At 36.1% G+C, this 22,920-nt stretch overlaps 1 long non-coding RNA gene across 1 annotated transcript; it reads right to left on the reverse strand.

Moving 5' to 3' along the window:
* Positions 1–6,538: 6,538 nt before the first annotated feature.
* LOC130954172 (uncharacterized) lies at positions 6,539–16,696 on the reverse strand. Its single transcript, XR_009076207.1, has 4 exons — positions 16,549–16,696; positions 16,409–16,468; positions 6,866–7,011; positions 6,539–6,784 (listed from the first exon to the last, which is right to left on the reverse strand). It is a non-coding gene; the product is annotated as an uncharacterized LOC130954172 (long non-coding RNA).
* Positions 16,697–22,920: the final 6,224 nt, after the last annotated feature.

A 22,920-nucleotide genomic window follows, 5' to 3' on the forward strand; every position in this document is an offset into this window, starting at 1 on the left:
ATGAATTGAATGTGGCTTTTGGATTTAATTTGGTGTGGGAACACCAAACTTAATTCCTTGCCACTTCCTTTGATGCAACAGATTAACTATATGTAAAATCTTGTGTCCTTGCTAAAGGTTATAAAACTAAAACTAGAAAGCAATTAAATGGTTGAATGATTTGTCTGATTGCTTAGAGCTAGCGTTGTGCAGGAAGTGAGAATGTGCTTTTCAGTGAGATTTTGGTGGAACACCAAACTTAGAATGCTTCATTCTCTCTTAATTTGTTTTGGTGTGGAACACCAAACTTAGCTCCTTGCGATACATACCAATTATTCAACCTTTTTATTGAAAAAGTTATGAAAAGGAAACTACCTCATGTTGGGTTGCCTCCCAACAAGCGCTCTTTTAATGTCACTAGCTTGACATCCTTCTTTCTTTGATCATGGAGGTTGAAAATCATAGTGCCTCAGCTTTTCTCCTCTTACTGTGAACTTCCTTCCAGTCTCCTCTTTGATGATCTCTAGGTGTTCAAATGAAAGGACTCGGTTCACAGTGTAGTATTCAGATAATTGTGGAGACACCTTCATTGGTTGGGTGTTTAACACCACTTTATCCCCTGGTGAAAAGCCTTCAGTAGGGATTTTCTTATTTCTCCACCCTCTTGGCCTCTTCTTCTTTTCTTTCTCAAGAGATACTCCCTGCCTTGGTGGTTCTTTATCTGGGATGCTGAATTTCTCATCTGGGGGTTTTGGATCTAGTTCCTCCTTGACTTCTTTGGTTTGTTGCACCATCTCTACTTCTTTCAATTGTGGATTTAGAAGTCTTGGATTTAACTCATTGAATGCCTCCTTCAAGCTTTGATCTCTGGCCTTATCCTTCATACAATCTTCTTCTTGAGTGGGCTCATGCAGGGTTTTAAAAACATGGAATGCTAGGTGTTCATCATGCACTCTTAGCAACAATTCCCCTTTTTCAACATCTATCAATGCTCTGCCCGTAGCTAGGAAAGGCCTCCCCAGGATGATGGGAGTGTTAGGGTCTTCTTCTATATCTGAGATAACAAAGTCAGCAGGGAGAAAGAATTTTCCCACTTTTACCAATACATTCTCCACAACTCCCAGTGCTTGCTTAGTGGATTTGTCAGCCATTTGGAGAACTATTCGTGTGGATTTTAGCTCAGAAATTTGAAGTTTCCTCATTAGAGACAAAGGCATCAGGTTTATGCTTGCACCCAGGTCACAAAATGACTTCTCAATTGTTATGTTTCCTATGATGCAAGGTATGTAAAAACGCCCAGGATCATCTTTCTTTTCTGGTAACTCTCTTTGGAGGATAGCACTACATTCCTTTGTCATCTTAACAATCTGTCCTTCCTGCAGGGATCTTTTCTTTGTCAGCACTTCCTTCATAAATTTGGCATATAGTGGCATCTGTTCAAGTGCTTCCAAGAAAGGAATATTGATGCTGAGTGTCTTGAATATGTCCAGGAATTTTGAGTATTGCTTATCCTCATTCTCTTTTTTGAACCTCTGAGGGTATGGAAGTTTGGGGACATTTGGCTTCACCCCTTCCTTCTTCTCCTGTAGCTGTGTTTCAAGGATGTCCTCATCTTTCTTTGAGCTTTTTGCATTCTTGGTCTTTCTCTCCTCTTCACTTCTTTCTTCTGTCTCTTCTCGTGGAACTTTTCTGTTGTGTTCTTCCTGATTGATGGCTTCCTTCTCACTTCCCACCATAATTGCTTTGCACTCCTCCCACTTTGTAGCTTTTCCTTTGTCCCTTGGGTGGTCTGAAGTGGTACTAGGGGATGCATTTGATTGCTTCTCACCCATCTCTGTGTTTTGTTTAGCCATTTGTTCCATATGCCTCTCAAGATTTCTGATTGCAGCTTCTTGGTTTTTGATTGTTATGGCTTGATCCTTCCGTGCTGCTTCTTGATCTTGTCTTACCATCTCTTGATTTTTCATGAGTTTCTCCATCATTGTCTCTTGGTGCTTCATCATCTTTTCTATCAATATCTCCAAGTTGGAGATCCTTTGAGTGTCTTGTGATGTTTGTGGCTGGTTGTGGGGTGTTGAAGGTTGATGGTGGGTGTTTTGGTTAGTGGTTTGGTTATTGGGTGGATAGTAGCTAGAATTTGAGTGGTTGTTTTGGGGTTTTCTATATGGATTGGGGTTAGTGTTTTGCTGGTTGTGATTTTGGTTGTTTCTTGAGTTATTTTGGTTTGAATTTCGTTGCCATGGTTGCTGATTTTGAGTGTGGTTATCTCCCCATCTTATGTTTGGATGGTTCTTCCAGGATGGATTGTAGATGTCACCATAGACTTCATTTTGGCCGGAGCTTTGGTTATGCACATATTGAGGTTGTTCCTGCTGCTGATCTTCTTGGTTTCTTCATTTTGCCCCCATTTGGTTGATGGTTGGCTTGTGTTGACTGCTGCAACTTGGAGGCTGTCAATCCTTTTGGCCATTTGTTCAAACTGTTGTTGAATCTGTTGTTGCATCATCTTGTTTTGAGCCAAAATGGAGTCCACTCCTTCCAATTCTAATACCCCCTTTCTCTGTGATGGTTGGCGGGTTCTTTGATGAGCAAAGAAGTATTGATTGTTGGCCACCATGTCCACAAGATTCTGGGCTTCTTCAGCAGTTTTCATTAGTTGTAATGAACCTCCAGCAGAGTGATCTAATGCCTCTTGAGATTTCAACGTCAAGCCTTCATAGAAATTTTGTAGCACATCCCATTCATTGAACATTTCTGGGGGACACTTTCTGATTAGAGCTTTGTACCTCTCCCATGCTTCATACAAGGATTCGGCATCTAATTGGGTGAATGTCTGCACCTCAGTTTTCAGCCTGACGATCCTTTGGGGTGGGTAAAATTTGGCTAAAAATTTAGTCACCAAATCGTCCCAACTAGTGACACTTCCTTTGGGAAAAGTTTCAAGCCATTGTGCAGCCTTATCCCTTAATGAGAATGGGAACAGCAACAATTTGTATGTGTCTGGATGCACACCATTTGTCTTGACCGTTTCACAAATCCTTAAGAAAACAGACAAATGTTGGTTGGGGTCTTCAAGAGGGCCACCTCCATAAGCACAATTGTTCTGCACCAAGGTGATTAGTTGAGGCTTCAACTCAAAGTCATTTGCCTGAACATTTGGGGCGAGGATGCTGCTCCCATAATGTCTGGGATTGGGGATAGTGTAAGAGGCCAACACCCTTCTTGCAGGCTGGGCATTGTTGCTCACTCCCTCTTCACGCACCTCAGCCTCCATGACTTGCAAAAATCACAAACAAACCAAATAAAACATGAGTATTCTAGTGCTAGAATGTGGTTAGAGGGTTAGGTGACACAATGTGTCAAACAGTTAATGTGCTTAGTAAAAATAAAGAAAAATAAAGAAAAAGTGCTTGATCTAAACTACCACCTCACTTAATCATTGTCAATCTAATCAATCCCCGGCAACGGTGCCAAAAACTTGATGTGTATATTTTGGTGGAGACAATGAATCTCTCCCAAAACAACACCAATCTAACCGGCAAGTGCACCGGGTCGCATCAAGTAATAATAACTCACGGGAGTGAGGTCGATTCCACAGGGATTGAAGGATTGAGCAATTTTAGTTTAGTGGTTGAATTAGTCAAGCGGATCAAGATTTGGTTGATTGAGTTGCAGAATTTAAATTGCTTTGAAAGTAAAGAGAACAAGAGATTAAAGTGCTGAATCTTAAGGAACAAGAAATTAAATGGCAGAAACTTAGATTGCAAGAAATGTAAATTGCAAGAATCTTAAATGACAAGAAATGTAAATGGCTTGAAATGTAAAGGGGATTGGGACTTAGATTTGCAGGAATTAAACCAAGAAAAGTTAAATTGCATCAAACAGAAAGTAAATGGGAATTGGGGTTGAATCAGATTCAAACAGAAAAGTAAATGAACAATAAGTGCAAGAAATAGAAAATTGAAATGGTAAATTCGGATCTCAGGTCCCAGAGACTAGAAAACTGAGTCTAGATCTCAATGCCTTCCTAGATCCAACAAGAACAATAGCAAGGAAATTGTAAATTGCAAAGAAATTAAATGAGAAAGCAAGTAGCAGAAAAGGAAATTCAATTTGCAGTGAAAGTAAACAAGATCCAAGGTGAGATTGAAACAGAATTCCTTCAATTCTCCAACCCAAGATCCAAGACAAGTGTAATTCAAATTGAAAGCAATTAAAACTAAAAGGAAGAGAATGGAATTCTCCTTCCCCAAACTAAGAAACTAAAGACCACTCTCTGTAAAAATAAAAGGAAAGCTCTATGAAAAATTCTAAGAAAGGGAACTCCCCGAATAAATTGAATTTTAGCCTATTTATACACTTTCTCCAATTGATCTTCAAGCCTTGAGTTGGGCCTTTGCTCTTGGTGGAATTGGGTTGAAAGAGGCCTTGGTTGATTGCTCTTGAAGTTTGGAGAGAAACCCAAGTGAATCAATTGAACCGGATTTGAGTTTTGCAAAGTCGGTTTTAAAGTTAGCCTCAAAGTTAGGGGGCTAACTTTGAGGCCAACTTTTCATGGCAGCAAAACTCACTTTCTGCATCTCACGTTGGAGCCAGCGTTAGGGGGCTAACTTTGTCCCTAACGTTGGCCTTGCTTTGTGTTGGTGAGGCGCCAACGTTAGCCTCCAAGTTAGGGGGCTAACGTTGGCGCAAACGTTGGCACCCTGGGAAGCAAATCTTCATGCCAACGTTAGCCTCCAAGTTAGGGGGCTAACGTTGGCGCAAACGTTGGCACACCCTGGGGAGAAATTTTCATGCCAACGTTAGCCTCCAAGTTAGGGGGCTAACGTTGGCGCTAACGTTGGAACCCCTGGGAGACATTTTCAATTCCCAACGTTAGCCTCCAAGTTAGGGGGCTAACGTTGAGGCTAACTTCAAGTCCAAAAGTTTGTGCCAACGTTTGAGGGCTAACTTCAACTCCAACTTCATTCTTCCTGGTTCAATTTCACTTGTTTCATTGTCTTCTCTTAGCTTCTAGCCATTCCTTCTCACTTCAATCCTTCTCCAAGCTTTCTTCACCTATCATAAATCAACCAAACACATCAAAGCTTTGCTCCAAATCATGAGATATTCATTCTATCCTAATATGCACCAATTATGGCATTAAACCTCATGAAATTGCATTAAATTATCTATGGTTGATTTAATCAAAGGAAACATGAAAATCTACCTAAATTGGCTTGCTTAAGCCTCAAGAAAGTGCATAATTCAAGTGAAAACAAAAGAAAAAGACTAGTGAAACTAGGCTAAGATGACTTGTCATCACATGTCCTCGGAGAGCTATGCTATCTGCCATTGATGTCTTACTCTTGCTCATTCTCTTTGTGTTTTTCGTGATCAAGCTCTATTCTAGGTTCACCTCCAATGGCTCCTCCTCCACCAATGGACTCAACAAGCCACTTATTAGAAATAATAACAAACCCTTTGTCTCAGTAACCATATAGTTTAAGCTAACTTTAGCTGCAACTTCTGTTCTGGCCTTATTGTATACCATTGCTTGTGTTTTGGTATTTACCAGTTCAACTGAGATTCCATGGAAGCAAGTTGATGGAATGTTTTGGTTAGTCCAGGTCATAACACAATTAATACTTGCAGTGTTAATCATCCATGAGAAAAGATTCCAAGCTGTAACTCATCCTCTTACACTTCGAGTTTATTGGATTGTGTATTTTATTATTACTTGCTTGTTTGTGGCTTCTGAGATTATCCGTTTGGTCTCTGTGGATGTGGATGGAACTAAAGAGTTCATCTTCAAGGTGGATGACATAGTAAAATGAACATTTGGTCTATTTTAGTTTCTCTTTTGATTTTTTGTTTACATCAACGCAATAGGGTCATAAATTATACTACAAATGGTATACCCAAAGTAATCATCCACTTTAGAATGAAAAGAACCATCCACATTCATACTAAAATGAACATCCGCCTTAATTTAAATGGCTTAAAGTATAATACATGATTCATCTCAATCATTAATGCGAAAGAGAAAATTCAATGAATACAAGCAATATAAACAACAAGAATTTTTATTGTATTAATCAATTACAACAAGAATTATTACTGTTAGACACACCGATTAATTTTTTTTATTTATTGGACACTTAATCTAATAGTGACATTTTATAATTTATTAGTATAAATTTTAAGAAAATGACTAACTTAAACAGAATTAAGCATGTTAGTAAAATTTCAAATTATAATAGACTCCATACTCACAATATTTTTAACAAAGTCTTCTAATCAAGTAAATTATGTTAAATTCAATCCAAATCAATTAAACATCCAAATTAGAATGAAAATAACCATCAGCCTACCTAGTAAAATGAACATCCAGCCTATTTTCGTTTTTCTTTTAATTTTTTTGTTTACATTAACACAACAGGGTAATAAATTGTACTATAAATAGTATACCCAAAATAACCATCCACTTTAGAATGGATAGAACCATCCGTAATTTTAGTAAAATAAACATTCGTCTTAGTTTAAATGGCTTAAAGTACAGTACATGATGTATCTCAATCCCTATGCAACTTGTTATTGAGCTCTCAATCCGTCTTACTAAAATAAACACCTGGACTATTTTACTAATTGGACTATGTCTATTGTGGCCAAAAGGTGGCTGTGGCTTTTACTGATCTTCCAATGACAGAAATCAAAGTAAACAGCATCCTAATTCTCAAAACTCTTGGACTTAAAGAAGAAACGGTAGCATTTTCACTGGTAGCTCCTGTATTTGAAATATTAAGTGACCTCAATGCATTCATCCCTGTATTTAGAAGAAAATATACCAAATGTGACAACAAAATAGATTGAAAGGTATTAAATCCTAAAGATATGCAGAAAATACCAGATAGCAATTCCAAAGTTTTATCCGTCAAGTTGTAATTCTGGGACAGGTTAAGCTGTGCAAGGAAGGTCATCTCTTTTATGTGTTTTACACCTCCATCAGTTTATCCTTCACCGCATATTTAAGGAATTGCCGGTTCTTGAAAGCTGCATCAAAGAACATAGAGGAAATAACATTTCAGCTTGCAATCCATGTTGAAGAACAAACTTATGCAGTTCTATGATTTTCATATATGAAGATGCAATGTGGGGTTGAATGGGATCTCTCGATAATATTAACTCTTAGATTGTGTTACTGTTTTGGGCTATTATAGTGTTCTCAAGTATAGAAACAAAAGAGACATGAATTTATTCTATCAAGAAGTACAAAAAAATCTCATTACATTTTCAAATACAATAATATTTAATAACTGCAGAAGCGCACACATCCACTTAGATTCATTTATTATCTTGAACAATTTACAACACTTTCATCACAGAGCTGTACTTTTAGCTCAATACTCCTATGACAAACACCCAACAAAGAATCTCCATTGTCATTCATTCCCATTTCAGATATAGATTACTCAGTTTTTATCTTACAACATCAAGTTTGCATGTCACAACCAGGTATGTTAAAAAGAAACATAATGTTGCATAATAAGTGCATAAAGAAAAGAAAAAAGCAAATTAACCATGGTCTAAAATCTAAATCAGTTCAACATACATACATTTTAAAAATACAGTTCAATATACATACTTCTATTGGAATCCAAGAGTCAAAAACTAAGAGGAACAACACCATCACCATACTGCCATGCCATGTAAACAAGTGCACCTCCATTTTTGAGAGAACCTATTATCAAACCAGCATCAAAACAAAGCACATATCATGTGCCAACCAGTTTTTCGAGCAGCACAAAGAGGAACATCAACACATGACAAGAATCATCACAACCAAAATAAGGCAAACACAAGGATATATTTGAAATGCAACTTCAGTAAGAAACTTTTTTAGAGGCATAAGCTTCTTCACAATATGCAAATTCTGCATATTATGATATTAAGACCCATCAAATCAAGAGATGTAACAAGAAGCAGCTATACTGGATAATACTACATATTAACACAACATGGTTTTGCAAAATGCCTAATTGTACTTGAAAAAATTACATAGCCAAACTATATTTTTCGGTTATCCATAATCATTGATCTAACATTCTGCTAGAATTAATTAACAAACAAAATAAAGAAATGAGTCCTAGTAAGGAAATCTCTCAAATATTCCTAACTGAGTATACATTCACATAGACAAGAAGGGTCTAAATAGAAAAACTTTACTGCAATTCAACACCAAAATCAGATATCAAGTAAGAAATCTAGCTATGAAAATGAAAATCACGTATAACCAATATACATGTGTATATGCAAATCAAAATTAACCACTTCATAGTTCACAAATCATTGATTAACTTTATAGAAAGCTCATAATATATCTAATAAACCAAATAAATCAAAGGCATGAATCAGCAATAGAAGAAAAACCAAAAAAAAACTTGAGCCCTGATCGATCTAGGCTTAGTAGAAGAGGCAAAAATTCCTGCTGCAAAACCCCTTCTTGCAGGGATGGACCTATGCATAAGAAAGAGGGGGCATTTGCCCCCACAAAGGTTTTTCAAAAAACTAATACCTACACTTATATATATAACTTATTATATTATGTTTATTTTAAAATAAAATACTAATAATTTTTTTATTTTATATTAAAAATATTTTATTAAATTTGATTCAGTATAAAAAATAAATAAATAAACTCAAAAAATAGTGATAATTAATTTTATTATATTAGTTAATTAATTGATAATTAAATTAAAATTTAGTTTTTTAATTAAATACAACTTAAATTATTAGTGATTTTTTAAAAATTATTTAAGATAAAAAATATATTGTTTATATGTTAATATACTGTAATTATTTTAGTTAAAAAATTTATTTATACCATAAAGATTATAATAAGTAGATTTGACAATTAAATATGAGATAATAAAAGGTAAAATAATTGTTTAAACAAATATATAAAAAAATAATATTTAGTCATCTTAAAAAAAAGTCGTTATAAATGATTTTTTTTTGTTATTTTGAATATTATATTGTATGTATGAAATTATATTTTTATTATTTTAAATATTATAATAAGTGATTGTATATATATTTTTTGTTCTTATCAATATGTATAGATAGTTCTCATTTAAAATTTTAAATATATCTTAACCAATTTGGATTGGTCAAGTGATAGCTTAGTCGTCCGCTTAAATAAGTATTGGGAGTTCGAATTCCATCTCATATGTGTAGCACGCAATTCATTGCGGGTCAATTCCAGATTGTTAAATGGAACCCAAATTCATTATGAATTAGTCCTTAACTTGTTGGGTATCGTAAAAAACCAAAAAAAAATCTATACCTAAATTTTATTATATTTTTGCCCCCACTACTAAATTTTTCTAGGTCCTTCACTGCCTTCTTGCAGTGCTGAGCTCAGTTTCTATGGTGTTTGGTTTCCAAAATCAAAGAATATCTGAACCCTAGGTGTCACATAAACATACTCTATAGAGTAGAACAATAGCTTTATACTGACCTTTTTGTAGTCCAAGAGAGAAACGAAGAAGACGTCGGAGGGTAAGGTAAAACCCGGTTAATTAATGGCTAATTAACCCATAAATGAGAATTTATTCTAGAAAGCCAAAAATTGATTTTATGGCTAAATATGATAGAGGAGATTGAGATGAGAATTTCAGTACTAATTTTATAGAAATCGGACCAAGATTGGACCGAACGGACTAAACTGGACCAACCGGATCCATATTGGGCCCTTGGCCCAACCTAACTAAACTAAAACCTTAATTTTCAACACTCTCTCTCTTCACAACACACTAATTCACGCTGAAAATGGAAGGGAAAGGGGGAAGAACACTCTCTCAAGTTCTATCTCTCATTTGATCTTCAAACCACCATAACTTTTGATCTAGAGCTCCGACTGCCGCACAATTTGCGGCCACGTGTTCACCACAAAGAGATCTACAAAATTCACTACTTTATTCTTCAGGTAAGCCACGAAATTATTTTAGTTATTCATCCCTAAAATTCGAATTTCATGGTGAAAGAGTTGAGATTTTGGGCTCTTTGATGTTATAGGACCCAACTCTCTTGAAGGAGAAGATTAATTTTGTCTTTTTGAACCTTGGGTATAGTAAAATTCTCAATCCTAGTGTAATTTATTGTTTTATGAAGCTTGGGTATTAAAATGTTATGTTTGAGTATGATAATTGTGACTTAGGTAGTGTGTATATGAATATTGGAGCTTGATTGGGATTTTGGAAAGCTTGAATAATGGTTTTGGTGTGCAAAAATCTGTTCTTGGAGGTGTTGAGACCTTGAGAACTTGTGGACAAGTGGTTTGGAAGTGCTCCGGTTGAGCGTAGAAAATTGGCTAAGGTATGGTCTCGGTTTCCTGTATCTAATGGTGTGAAAACTTAGGCTAGAGGCCCTAAGATAGGCATTGAATTGTTGATGTTGTTGAATGTTTGAAATATATGATGTGGTCATTTATGTGATTATGAGAAATTGATGCCTTGATGGTGTGGTCATTTTAGCAAACACGCATCCACGCGTAGGCGTGACCGACGCGCATACGTCGTTTTCACTATCCACGCGTTCGCGTGGCCGACGCGTACGCGTCGGTGTGCTGCAGCAGATGCCTAGCCATTTTTTCGAGAGTTGTGCCAGAATTGTACCAGTTTTGTGCATGGGGAACAAACGCACCCACGCGTACGCGTCATTTGGTTGTTTTTCCATCCACACGTGTGTGTGGGCGATGCATACGCATCGCTGAACCTTGTGGCCATCCACGTGTGCGCGTGGAGGATGCGAACGCGTGGCCCTGTTTTTATGTCAAAGTTGATTTTTGATTTTTAAAAGCCAAATTTCATACTTCTAAGCCTTTGATCTCACCCCTTATGTATTAAATCATTATGATATGCCTAGCAATGAGAAAGGAGTTAGGGGATGTGGTAACTTGTGAATGAAGCAAGGGAAAAATTTATGATCAATGATGATAAAAAATGATTATATGAGATACGGAGGATGGCGGTGGAAGTGCTATGTGTGCCATGAACCGAAGGGCTGTGTTTATTGATAAATTAGCTGGTTCTGGATTGAACTATGAGCCGGATGGCTGAGTGTTGCCGAGTTACGGCAGAGCCATTATTGATTAAGGCCGAGTATAAATGCATATATACTATTGAATGAAATGTGAATGTTGCACTTCCACTATTTGATATACGAGTTTTCCTGGGTGAAAGCAGTGGCTAGCCACCATGTGCTCTAGGTGGAGACTCGCTATTCTGCTGACCCTATGTCGTAAGTGTGGCCGGACACTGTAAAAGTTACAGATGAGCTCACCCCCGTGAATATACACCAGTGAAGATGTTGGATATGGATTATGATTATGATCATTATGATGATCGAGGATAACTCGAGTTGGGGATGCACGACAGAGGGACAGTCCAATGGTTTAGGGATACATCATATGCATACTATGTGAATTGTTTGAGATTGCCTATTTGACTTCATATTATTACTTGCTAATTGTCTAAATGCCTTATCTGTTCCTATTTGTATATCTCTTGTTTGATATAACTGTGTTTGCCATTTCATACTCCTGCTGGTGGTTGGGAGGTCTGAAGGAATTGGAAAGGGAAGTAATAAATAGACTGAAGAATCTTTAATCAGTTGCCATTTATGGTTTAGTCTGTTTATAAGTTTTGAATTTGTCTGTTGGAAGTTCTAGGATTGCCTTTGTCTTTTCCAAGACATTACATGTTAGATATATGGGCACTGTTACCATACTGAGAACCTCTGGTTCTCACCCATGCGGATTTTGTGGTTTTCAGATGCAGGACGTGAGGCTTCTCACTGAAGCATGCTGTAGACTTCTAGAGTAGCGAAGATCCTTGGTTCTCGGGACTCTCTTTTTGGTTTATATGTTTTGCTTAGATACTTTTATCTCCACTAAATAATACAAACTATGATGACTCCTCTTAGAGAGAATTTTCGAGAATAGGTTTTCTGTATGTTATGTCTCTTTGGGTTTCCTTTGGGGTTTTCTACTTTATTTACATGTATATATTGCTATACTCGAACCGGTTATCTTCGCAACCGGATTTTGAGTTTTGATATTCCTGTTTTTGGCACTACTTTGTATATATATAATCACGCGTTAGTTTATTCCTTTATTCGTTACATTATCGATCGAAGTGTTGCGCTTTCGAGTTACGATTTTGCTTTACCCTTTTTCTTCAAAGGCTCCTAGTTATAATAAATCACTCATACTACTATACATACTAAATTTTAATTTTTAGAGGTCGTAATACCTTGCCATCTCTGAATTATGACTTATGCATAAGATTCTGCATGGTAGGGTGTTACAGGTAAAACGTCGCCGGCTGGGGAAGGGCCTATTCCGACTGGCAGGTTTAAGGCTACGCAAATGACGCAACATGCGCGACGGTGATACTCGGGCGTTCGCGGTGCGCACAGCAGCATCTCCCGAAGCTATGGGTGACGAGGGCTGCTGTGGGTGGCGGCGCAGCACGATGATAGAGTATGAGACTGGGGGAGAAGCAATTCCGTTCACACGGGGGAGAGGAAGGTAGTTATGCTGCGCGATTATGTTGCTCAATCCTTCGTGGTGCACAGGCAGCGTCTCCCGAGGCTATGCGCGATGGCGGCTGTTGCGGGGCGGCACTGTTGAGAGAAGATGAGAATGTCCGAGAAGTAAATCCGTGCAAATGGGGGAGAGGGTTGACAGTTTTCAGTTTTGCATTGTTCACGGTATGAAATCCTTATTTGGTTGAATTTGAAATTGAAAATAAATAATAATTAATTGATTTAATTATCATTTAATTTTAATTACAAAAATATTCCCATTATGCATATTGTACACCAATTACATTAGCTCCTTATACTTTTCCTAAAAATATTATCTTTACTAAAAATCAACCATTCAATTAGTAATTATATATTTATATACATAATATTTTCTATATTTTTGTTAAATAATTAATTATTAAAATAATCAAATATATTATAATAAAATACTTAAATTTACAATAGACAAATAAACAAATTTATCTACAGTAATATAATAATATTATAAAAACCTAAATATATATATTTCAATATTAATTACTGATTAATGAATGATTTTTAATATACACAATAGTTATATGGATATGATATATGTTATTGGTTATCATTATGATAACTATAATAACTATACAACTTCTAACAATTTTAAAAAAAATATTACCAAAATTAAAATTAATTTTTTTAATATTTAAAATTACTTATTAATTTTAAAAATAAAAATAAAAAATGTTACAAAAAATATAACATGAAACTTTAGTAATATTTTTTGATATACGGCCAAAATTATATAACCACTGTAATAATAATTACCATATATGTAACGACCCAATTTTCAGTACGCCTAGGACACACCGGAAACTGAGCGCTACCAATTTGTCTTCCTATTTATTATCTATTATTTATCATATGAGCCTGATCCGTTGTTAAAAGCGTAGTTAATTTGCGAGGTGTATTACTTTTTTTTTTCTGAAAGCGTTTGGATTAATAAACATAATCATTTATAATCAATTCACAAATAATAACAGATAAAACAGTTATAAATAACCATACATAAATACATCACAAGCAGCTAACAAGATTCAGTGATCCAGCTTTTATTAGAGTATAGACCTTTAGTTAGAACACCCCTAGATATAGCTAAATAATATCTATATACATATATATATATACAACATCCCAGGTCCTGACCTGTTCAAGAAGTCCCTAAGCTGGCTCCCAGGCTAGCCTAGACTCTATACTCGCCTAGTCCCTCTAAACTACTAAAGCGAGGGAAAGTACGTTCTAAGTCTTCAAAACTCAAGTCAAGTGGAACATCATCAAAAGGTAGAACATCATTTGTTACTCCTCTGCACGATCAGACATTGCCATATGACGTCTCTCTGGTACCTCATCAAGTAGCCACACAACGGGAGTCTCGTACACAGGATTCAGGTTAAAGTGCGCATACGAACGGGGTGCAGACGTTGGCTGGTCTCACAGTATATACATATACATAGATAAAGAGATTCACCCTAGACTCAGAAGACTACCTAGAGCGGAATTCTCTTTACGAACGGTCATCAGCGAACTACGGAAGGGTACTCATGCTTCCATCTGGAGGGGGAAGGGAGAGAGAAGGGGTAAGAACTGGGGAGTTCTTAGTAGGGTCGGGGTTATTAGTTATATTCATTTATTTGGGGTCGATTAGCAGACGAATAATAGAATATAGTGAAGCAGTAACCAAAAGATAAAGATAGAAAGAGAAAGTAGAGGCAATAGAAAGCAGAACACAAACAAAAGAATACAAGAAAATAAAACATAGAAATAGCATACAAGCAGACAAACACCAAGAAATAGATCACACACAGAAAGGAGTGCAACAGAGAATGATGCGCAGATAAGAATGACGCATGTCTAGCCCTAGTGCAGGTAATGAGCTCATCTGTCGGTTACATACCCGCTCCCGACGTTACCCAGCAACCTCTGTCTGGATAAGGCTTTTCTGTTGGCAATATCCACTGCAAGCAACCTTTGTCTTGCAGGGCAAAACTTATTAGCCGATATACGCCCAACAGACTCACTGTAAGCAACCTCTGTCTTACAGGAGCAACAACATACTCACTGTAAGCAACCTCTGTCTTACAGGAGCAACAACACACTCACTGTAAGTAACCTCTGTCTTACAGGAGCCACAACACACTCACTGTAAGCAACCTCTGTCTTACAGGAGCACACTCATCTCGATACCTCTGTAAGCAACCTTTGTCTTACAGCAAAGCATTATAGCAAGGTATCCCAGGAGAGCGTTCTCAGTGGTCGTACCACCATGTATCTGACTGCCTTCATGCAGCAGATCATCACATAATCATTATCATTACCATCATTCATTATTAGTCTCGTTATTCATCATCACTTTCACATTCTTATACATTACCTCTTTCTTTCTCTGTTCAATCACAACACAACAACTTTCTATAGGTGAACTTCGGCCTATAGAAATGGCACCTCTGTTAGTGAACATCGGCTTACAGAAAAGGCGTCCCTGTAAGTGAACTTTGGCTTACGGGTATCATAACTCTCTGTAGGTGAACTTCGACCTACAGGAGCAACACCCTGAGATGCACAATTGATATTCACTGTAGGTGAACTTCGGCCTACAGGAATAACAACTCACTGTAGGTGAACTTGGGCCTACAGGACCTCTAGGGCCAATGGAAAAGCAGCAGATGAACATACAACAGAACATCATGCCACAAGGTTTAACTCTTTATTCTTATACTCTTCCCCTCTATTCTTTTTGTTATATTACTCTTTTCTCATTATCTCTTTACTCTGTTCTCTGTATCTTTTTACTCTGCTCTAGTTACTCTTTTCTCTGCTTAACGTATGTATTTAAGGCTTATGTAAATTTCGGTATGAATAGTTAGCATGTCCCAAGTATAGGTTCATTAAGTCTATACTGAAACAGTTTAACTTTTCATATAATACTTAACCCTAGTCGCAACTCAAGGACTAACTATGTTCCCCTAGTTCGTTCACTAATCTCTGTCTGTTTTTCTGCCATTAAAACATTACAGACTTTTTCTTCGACTTTTATCTTTTCTTCAACTTTTTATCTTTCTTTTATCTTTGCCTCACTAACATGTTATTACCACTCCCTAAGTGTTTTATGAAGGTAATTATGAGATTCTGCACTTAAAGTTGTCTTTCTAAAGCTTTTACAGAAAACTGCCTTTTCTGCATTATTTTATTATTTTTTATTAAAATATTATTTTTAATTAAATATTATTATTTAATATTTTATTATTATTTATTATTTTATCATTAATTTTCGAAAATTAACTTTACTTTAACCTTTAACCTTTAAAATTCACTTTTTACCCCGGTAACTTTTAATATTTCTACTCTTACCACCCTAACTTTCAGAAATTACCAAATAACCCCTTAAACACCAAAATAATTACTTCCTTGCCCTTTCTAAGATCTAAAAGGTGTTCTTCAATGTTCTTCACCACACTCAAAGTGTTCTTCATGTTCTTCATATATTCTTCAAATTCTTTCTCTGTTTTTACCCGTTTTTCAATCTTTTCAGCAACCGATTTTTACCAAAATTCATAATAAATTCCCAGCCACTAAAACCCCATCTTTTCCACATGATTTCAACACAAATTGAACCTCAATTTAGGGCCTAGGGTTCGTTTTTCCCAGCTGCCCAAGAACATGAACTTTAAAGCTTAAATTTCATCAAATTTCATCAGAATTTCACCAAATTTTCACCAAGAATCAATCATATATGCAACCAATTTTTAGCACAACCAAATAATACAACATTCACACATCTCAAACACAAATAATCAAGATTAATTTCGTGACACCCTACCTGGTTTTGCTGCTCCTAATTCAATCAAACTTTCAGGTGGTCCTTAAGCACTTTTTCCTCCTAAAACACATCAAGAAAACACATTTTTACCCATGTTTCCTTGAAACCGAATTGAAGAGGGAGGGAGACAGCCATCTCACCTTATTTCCAGCCTTGATAATTCACATGGTTATGTAGAGGAAGAAGAGAGGATAATTTTGGTGAAATCGGTGTTTTGATTTGAGTTTTAGTTCAGAAGAAATCAAGCTTTGAAGATTTATGAACCAAGAACTTTCTCTCCTTTTTCTCTTGGTGATTTTCGGCCACAATGAGCAAATGAGGCAGCCTTGGGGGTTTTGGGGGTGTAGGGTGAGTTGTGATTGGTTGGCTTGGAGGTGGATTAAAATAATATTAAAATATCTCAGGTGTATAACTACTAAAACTAGATGTATCGGAACACTTGCAAAAACATCTCTAAAAATTATTTTCTGAGCTACTAGCATAAATGACACTAGTAACATATTTATTATGAGAATAAAACATGAATAATGAGGCCTTAGCATTGCTAAAGTCATCAGAGAGTGCTGGTGCTAAGCTGCACCAGTAAACCGTAAATCCGGTTAAACTGATTTTCTGTTTTTAACTAAAACTGACCAGGTAACCTTATAATATCATTCAAGAAACTTTTATTACTAATATAATGATAATATTACCCTATTATCTCTCTTCTCTCATGAATCGAGTCCGATTCGTCAAACAGAGACTATTTACGAAAATCAGAATCAAAACTGCCAACCGATACGGTTCAAAAACTAGGTTCTTCGCGATTGCATTATCGAGCTTGCCTCAGAAGAGGTTCTAGCTTAAGGATGACATAATGACAATAAGGATCGATATACTTGTTGATATAGAAAAGGTGCTCCCTTTACTGATCTTCCGGAGAAATCCGTGCCTTTAGAAAAGATCTCGCGTACTCGAAAATCAGGGTTGTTACAATATATATATATATATATATATATATATATATATATATATATATATATATATATATATATATTATGGATTTGTGTGATTTCTTCCCAACTAGAAAAATTGTTAACATATCTCTTCTCTGTTCCAAAACAAATAAATAAAAATGGATTTAGTTAGTTGAGTCCTAAAAATGTATATTGGTAGTATTTCTTCAGCTGCATGAATACATCATACAAAATTGGTTAAATAGATACGTTGTTTCAATGGAGCAATCCTGATTATTTGAAATCATAGCAAGCAATTTATGATAAATGGCGTTGCTTTTTAAGATCATGAAAACCTTGGTAGAGGTCCACCAAGAATAAAACGCTTGTATTTATTATATATCATTGTTTTTGTCCGTATTAACATTACAAAATATAAATTTTTTAAAATTATGTTATTTTTGTTTTGATATTATAAATTATAGTATAAAATATTTATCAAATAAAACTATTTTTACAGAAAAAATTATAGGAAATAAAAGTTTATGTTAACTAACTAGAATAGAATTTCTGTAGATTAAAAAAAATAAATAATAAATTTTTAGTTATTATTTTTATATAAAAGAATTTAATTTTTTATTAATAATTAATTTTAATATTTATTATTTTAAATTTGAAAGAATTTAATGTGTATATTTTATATTTGATTAGATGTTAAGTTTGTTATATAAATAAAAATAATTAATTTTTATATATATTATTTAAAAATAATATTTTTCTCTCTATATTGTAATTTTAATTTTAATTATAATTAAAAAATGTCATGTTATATATTTTACTTGTTAAATTTGTAATTAATTATTAATAATGATATATAAGAGATAAAGGAGGTGAAGGAATGAAAAAAATAAAAAAAAAATTGTTAAGCTTAGTTTGATTTTGGGCTAACTTATGATGACAAACATTATTTGGGTCAAAAGCCCAATTGTGGTTTAATATGTGTTTTCAGTTATGTAGGCCCATTATTCAGTTTTATAGCCCAAGACTAGCATATGCTTCAGCCATGTAAAGAGCTAATGTTCCTCATAGCACCGATCAGCATTTAAATGACTATGTGTTTTCTAAAAGAGAAATGAGGACAGCTGGACAGAGCAAGGACAGGTGTGACACTAATAAAGCAAGAAGGACAAGGTTACCCCCACTAACTCAAGGACATCAGCAGAGCAATACTTGGATCGTGGTTGAGCAAAAATACAAACTTGCATAGAGTAGTAGTAGTAGGAAAATGGAGCAAAATGAAAAAAGAGTGCATGCCTTGGAAGAAAGCCAAGCAAAGAACAACAGTGGTGGTGGACGGGCTCCTCAACCAGCAGAGTTAGTGGAGCATGATGCAGAAAGGACTGCATGCCAGCAGTAACAGCTCCAACGAGCAGCTGGTACAAGGAAATAGAAGAGGCAAAAATGAAGGCAAGATGAAGACATATAAGAAGCCTTATTCCATCATTTCAAAGCAATAAGAAGAGAGCACACATTCGGAGCACTATCTCAAATATTGAGCTTGAATCTTTTTCTTCTACTCAAGCTTAATTTCTGATCTTTTTGTTATGGTTGTCTTGTGTCATTTTCTATTTTGAAAAGGCTAATATTGAGAGGTTGAAAAGCCAAGAGAAAAAAAGGCATGAGTGATGCAGAATAGCCACTGATTTCTGATGTATTGAGTTGTTGAACTAGGATTAGTTCTCCTTGCCAAGTTGGGTTAGCACTTGGCGAGTTTGAATCTGTTTAGATTCCCCTTCCTAGTTGGGACAACACTATGGGAAGCTAAGCTTTGGTGACGAAAGCCTAGGGGTAGATACTAGTTGAATTAGGGAGTAATTCAATAGTATTGGTGTATGTAATATGAGAATTTTGGTGAAAATTCCACCATGGTTTGTGGTGGAGACTAGACATAGGATTTATTGTACAAAGAATCCGAACCAGGATACATGCTGGCCTTCATCTCCTCTTTCTTACTCTTTACTTGTTCTGCACACGAGACAAAATGAAATAATCTCCTGCAATTTAAGCTTCTACTGAAAAAGAGTTTTGAAACTCTAATTTTAAGCCAACTTGATTCAACTCCCCCTTCTCAAGTTCAAGTAGAACCATCAATTGGTATAAAGAGCCAGGTCTCAAGGAGTCAAGCTTCACAGCTTGGAGTAAAGATCTATGGCCAACAATATGAGTCACAATATCGGGGCTTTCACTCTCACAGAAGGGCAGTCTAATAGTAGACCTCCCTACTTCAATGGTAGCAACTATTCTTACTGGAAAGAAAGAATGAGAATCTTCGTGCAGTCAATCGACTACAACATCTGGAAGATCATTTTCAATAGACCAGATGTTCTCACTAAACAGAATGCTGATGGAGAAGTTATGGCAAAAGAAGACAACGAGTGGATAGATGAAGAAAAGAAGAAGGTTGAACTTAATGCCAAGGCAATCAACCTGATGCATTGTGTAATCAGTTTTGAAGAGTTCAGAAAAGTGTTAAGGTACAAAATGGCTAAAGAAATAAGGGACAAGCTCAGACTTACTCATGAAGCTACTAAGCAAGTGAGGGAGACCAGAATTGACAAGCTGATGAAGGAGTATGAAATGTTCAGCATGATGGAGGATGAGAGCATCGATCAAATATTCGAAAGGTTTTCAATATCATCAACAATCTGGATGCCATGGGAAGAAACTATTTTGAAGAAACTTTAGTGAGGAAGATCCTGAGAAGTCTTACTAAGATATGGAAAGTAAAAAATACAGCCATCTCTGAAAGGAATGATTTGATCAAAATCACCTATGATGAATTAATAGGTAAGCTGCTGGCATATGAAACCGCTCACATGTCTCAAGACAAAGATGACAAAAAGAAAAGTATATCACTAAAATCAAGAATGATAGCTGGTACATGAAATCGTGATACACAACTTTGTGCAGCTGACCAGCAAGTGCACTGGGTCATCCAAGCAATACCTTACGTGAGTAAGGGTCGATCCCACGGAGATTGTAGGCTTGAAGCAAGCTATGGTCATCATGTAAATCTCAGTCAGGCAGATTCAAATGGTTATGGGGTTTTGATAATTAAAAGAACGAAATAGAACATAAAATAGGATAGAAATACTTATGCAATTCATTGGTGGGAATTTCAGATAAGCTTATAAAGACGCTTTGTTCCCTCTGAGCCTCTGCTTTCCTATTGCCTTCATCCAATCATTCATACTCCTTTCCATGGCAAGCTGTATGTAGGTGGATCACCGTTTTCAATGGCTACCATCCATCCTCTCAGTGAAAATGGTCCTCTACGGTTTCCCGCATGGCTAATCAGCTGTCGGTTCTCAATCATATTGGAATAAGATCCATTGATCCTTTTGCGCACTGTCACTGTGCCCCACAGTCGCGAGCTTGAAGTTCGTCACAGTCATCCCATCCCAGATCCTATTCAGAATACCACAGACAAGGTTTAGACTTTTCGGATCTCAACACCGCTGCCCATGTGATTCTAGCTTATATCACGAAGACTCTGATCGCACGGAATGGAAGCTTTGTTGTCAGGAGAGGCAACCATACATCGTGAACCAGGAGGCCAAGAGATACACACTCCAGCTCTCGTAGATAGAATGGAGGTGGTTGTCAGGCACGCGTTCATAAGGAAGGATGATGATGAGTATCACGGATCATCACATCCACCAGGTTGATGTACGAGTGAATATCTTAGAAAAAGAATAAGCTTGAATTGAATAGAAAGCAGTAGTAATTGCATTGATTCATGAGGAACAGCAGAGATTCACACCTTAATCTATGGTGTGTAGAAACTCCACCGTTGAAAATTTATAAGAACAAGGTCTAGGCATGGCGGCCATGCCTCCCAAATAGCATGAAACAAACGAAAAAGGGTTCAAAGACCTGATCTCAAGATCAAAGATATTGATCATCAGATGATCAAAAAGATGAAAATACAATAGTAAAAGGTCCTATTTATAGAGAACTAGTAATATAGGGTTTACATAAATAAGTAAATTGATGCACGGAAACTTGTCTCTCAACAAATTTCCCTTCGGCAAGTATACCGAATTGTCGTCAAGTAGAAACTCACAATAGAGTGAGGTCGAATCCACAGGGATTAACGGATTAAGCAATCAATGGTTAATTGAGTATCCTAGTTAGACGAATCATATTGGAGTGATAAGTAAAAAGGAAATGTAAATGGCATAAAAGTAAAGAAAGTAATAAAGTGTAGAAAAGTAAAATGGCAAGAAAAGTAAATGTAAGAACTAAAAATAAAATGAACATTGGGATCAAGAGATATTGCAATCCTCCGGATCAAGTTCATTCCCATCTCTTCCTCAATCAATGCATTCATTGATCTCCTTGGCAATCTTAAGTGATTGGATACCAATTCCTTGGCAATCCAATCTCTCTAAGCTTGAACAATTTTCCAATTCCTTGATTTAATTGCTCATGGGAAGAGATGAAGTTTGGTCACTGATTATACCACACACATTCATAGATCAAAGTATTGGTAGGATTAAATATCACAATATCCATCCAACCCCCAACCTAATCCAATGTGAGAGAGCATTTCTAGCATGATTTCCTCATTCCTCTTCTAAGGTTCAGAGGAAATCCAAGTATGAGCAATTTCTCTTCTGAGACAATTACCCAATTGGATGAAGATCGAAAGCTCTCTAGTAAAATCAAGAGAAAAGAAAGAGGAAGAAGAATAAAAACTACAATTGATCCATTAAATACAACAGAGCTCTCTAACCCAATGAAAATAGTTAGTTGTTCATTACTCTACCAAAATAGAAAAGAAAGAAAGTGCAGAAAAACAAAGATGAAGATTAAAATTGAAATTGAAACTTCACAGTTCATAAATGAAAAGTACAAACTAAAATTTAACTACTACTAAGAAAAGGAAAAAAGAGAAAAGGAAGAAGAGTGTAAGAGGGGAGGGAGTCCGAAGACCCCTCTTCAATCCCCGGATCTTCAATTTCCCCTTTCCATAATGAATTGAATGTAAAAACTAAGGCCTTTATATAGGCTCTCCTAAATTACAAAATGAAATTAAAAGCAAATTACAATTAAATGAAAATTCCTATTCTAGATGCTTTTTGTGGCCTTGATTGGTTGACACATGTGAGCTTGCCTCCTTGAGGTTGGGTGGTCCTTGAAAGGGAAGTTAGTCAAGTTGAGGTCCAGGTGCTAATGTTAGTGCTACCGTTAGCCACACTAACGCTACAAGTGTGGTGTTAGTACTGAAGTTAGTGTGGCTAACGTCACACCTGCTACCCAGTTGGTGTTTGTGGGGGTTTAAAAGATGCCTATTATTTGTGCTCCAATTTCATGACCACTATACATCATTATATATCGTTAGAAAGCTCTGAATGTCAGCTTTCTAACGCAACTGAAATCACCTCAATTGGACCTTTGTAATGCAAGTTATGCTCCTTTGAAGGGGACAGGGTCGCTGGCATAGTCGCTGGCGTTATTGGAAAAAGTGAGTGCCAATAATGTCAGCATTCAGGGGATTAATATTGCCAAGTT

This window comes from Arachis stenosperma, chromosome 10 (genome assembly GCF_014773155.1).
Source record: "Arachis stenosperma cultivar V10309 chromosome 10, arast.V10309.gnm1.PFL2, whole genome shotgun sequence".
NCBI lineage: Eukaryota > Viridiplantae > Streptophyta > Magnoliopsida > Fabales > Fabaceae > Arachis > Arachis stenosperma.